Here is a 3339-nt window from a genome sequence, read left to right as displayed (position 1 = left end):
CACACACACACACACACACACACACACACACATCTACTTGCTTATCACACGCACACGCTTACAAATCGTCCCGAAATGAGCATAAAATAATATACCCATTGCAATTCACAAAATACATAAGTGGATACATAGTCATTTAGATAACATTGTATTGAACATGAATCTACTGACATAAAAAGGATGTCATTAAATGTGTCTTTAGTAGTAGTATAAGGTTTTACGGCGCTCGCAACTGCTAAGGTCATATGAGCGCGCAATGTGTCTTTAAAGATTTTTAAAATTTAGACTCAGATGTTGTATGTCTCAAGGGTTGGGGAAGAGAGTTCCAAACTGACGGAGCAAGGTGGGCGAACGATCTTTCAGCCAATTTTTTACCCCCTTTTCTCGGAACTCTTAAAATATACTGATCGCCTGATCTTAGTGATCTAGATGGAACATAAATCTAAATTATTATTATGTCAGCTTTCCACCTGAGAGGTGCTAGGCGTTCATTAAATATGCTCCATCTATTCGTGTAAAAGATTTATCTCTGGGGTTACTAGCTCTCAGCCGAGTTTGTAATTCCTCCTGCAGGTTGCTTCAAATTCAAGCACAGTGGAAAACATATACATATATAACAGGCCGGTAATAACAGGGATTTTTTAAATCCCCGTATTTTCCTACTCTTTGTCTCTATTAAAAGTTATCTGGAATAACAGGGCATCAGGGGAGAGACGAAGCAAGCCCAAGCACGAGTGAAGCGAGAGAAGGCTGCGCTGTGCTGCAGACTTCGATCTAGCCCTAAGCCTAGCTTAATAATCAACATAATGTGTCATACTTCATACGCAGACCTGCCACATGGCCAAAACCCATGTTTGTTGGTACTTATGACAAGGGAAACTACCCATGAATAAATACAACTGGATTAGTCCACAACTGCTTACTTCCCTTGCATTTCTGATTTCACAGGAATCTCATATAATAGGACTTTTTCCCCTGGTCCCACCATCACTCTTTAAATATCTTTCCACTGTACTTATTTTGAGGTTTTCCCACGACTTTGTTCTCCTGTCTAGCTTTACTGCTGTTCCAACGTGGGTCTTAACGGTGAATCTCAGGATGGCGTGGAACCTAGGCTTTCTAAGATTATAGCCTGTCCCCGTGGTTTTATTCATGCAAAAAAACAACAACAACAACAACAAACCAACAAAAAATTCTAAAATTATGCAAAGTGAGCCCAAAAATATGATATCATGCGATTCTGTTAATTTTAACAACAAAGAATGATAAAGGAAACAATCAGAAATTAGGAAAAAATTATCTAATTTTGCTAAATTATGCGGGGTGCATCGATTCTAAAACCACGGGGACAGAATAGCCCCGGCCTAGCCTAGAGTTGAACTCTTTCATCATGTTGCGAATAGGTGCAGTTTGTCTTCATTCGCGAGCCAATGCGCTTCGCATACTTCGTCGAGAAGGCTTTCCTGTCTACTACTAGTAGTTCTAGTTGACCTCCACGAGGCTTGCATAATATCAAAGAGGAAGCTTAGAGAGACAGAGCCAAGGTTCACCATGGGTGAACGTCTCGCCGTCTAATCGCCAGTCAGCACCATCAATACGTGTACTGAGGCCTCTCCTTTCGGCCTCTGAAAGTTCTGCCACGATTTGTTACAAAGTTTTCAAGGAGAACAAAGTGTAGAGGCCAAGTCCAGGCTTAATGATAATCTTTAAATCTAAAAGTTAAAAGTACATGTCTAGAATCTATAATTTAATACGTTGCGTATGCACACTTTGAAATCGGGAAAATGTAGAAATGTTATTAGTTTGGGTCTGAAAGAAAAAGGGTTTTGCGTCATATCATGTTGTCAAAGCGACGACTTCTTCCGTCTAAAAAGACCTATCGGTAGACTTAAATATGTATTAACCTGTTAGGCCTACTGTAGGTGAATGCTGAAATAAGCCTATTGTTTTCTTGATATGACGTGTCTTTTTGAAAAGAAGAGGTAAACCTGCAAATATTGTTTTATAATTAGATCTATATAAGGCTCTTTTCGTCTATGCAGACCGTCAATTTAGCTTAAGATGGTCTCAAGGTAGTTTTAATGCAGCTTCTTTCATGGCTAATTCTTCCAATGTTTGAAGCGCAGATTCTGTCTCAGTGCTTGCATGTCAGTGTCGTAGATCGAAGCTCTGTATTTCCGCTGTTTTCCTTTCGTCGTTGGCGCTATTCAGCCTGGTTGTTTCTAAAACTGCTCGCTAGCATTTTAGTTCTCTCCTTTATCATATTCCTCCATGTTTTCCTGTCCTCAGCCAGATCTAGATCTATTTCTTGACAGATGTTAACATCTACCCCAAGCTTAGATTTATAAGCTGTTTTTGCAGGTGTCTTTGTACCTCAATTTTGATCTTCCTCTTTGTCTCTTTCCCTGGGCAAGTTCTCCATAGAGAAGTTGCTTCGGAATTCGGTTGTCGTCCATTCTCCTGACATGGCCCAGCCATCTCAGTCTCAGTCTTTTAAAACACAGGATAGTTGTCATGCTCTGGAGGTTTGCCCGTGCCAACACTTCAACATTTGTAACCTTGTCAAGCCACGAATGCCTAAGATCTTGCGGCAGCTTCTGAGATGGAAAATGTGGCACTTTTCTTGTCTGCTGTACAAGGTCCATGTTAATGTTTCAGATCCACAAGGAGTGTGCTGAGGACACATGCTTCGTAAATTTTGATCTTTGTTTTGATGGTTAATCTTTTGTTTTCCCGTGCTCGTTTTGTCAGCCTTCCAAAAGTTGTTGCTGCTTTCCCTATCCTGATGTTGATCTCATAATCAAGTGATGTAGTAGGGCAGATGGTAGACCCCAGGTAACAGGTTTTATAATTAATTGCATTATAATTGCAAGCACACTTTGGATGGCAATTAGATTATTAGATAGATCTAATCTAGACCTAAATATCGTATATAAAATTCCCCAAATTGATATTATCTGGTGGGTAATGAGTAATGATATCATCTCGGTGATTTCGGAGGCCGAATAATTCGGGTAAACATTTAGCCTACGAGAAATAAAAGATAAATTAACAGATATTCTAGATTTAATAGTGGTATCTCGTTACGGAAGTAATCCCAGATCGGGGGTAGCTAGGGTTATTTTTTTTTATATTCTATTTTTAATCGTGTATTTTTTTATTTTTTTATTTTGTTCATAAAAATTTATTTAGGTAGAGATCTAGATCTAGATCTAGATATATCTATTTTTTAAAATTACTATAGATCTACTCTAGATCTAGATCTACATCTACATCTGCATTCTACTTCTACATCTAGATGTCGATCTAGATCTAGATCTATTCTTCTTTTTTGGATTG

The sequence above is a fragment of the Aplysia californica genome, unplaced genomic scaffold, assembly GCF_000002075.1.
Source record: "Aplysia californica isolate F4 #8 unplaced genomic scaffold, AplCal3.0 scaffold00525, whole genome shotgun sequence".
Lineage (NCBI taxonomy): Eukaryota > Metazoa > Mollusca > Gastropoda > Aplysiida > Aplysiidae > Aplysia > Aplysia californica.
Note: the sequence above shows the minus strand (reverse complement) of the source record.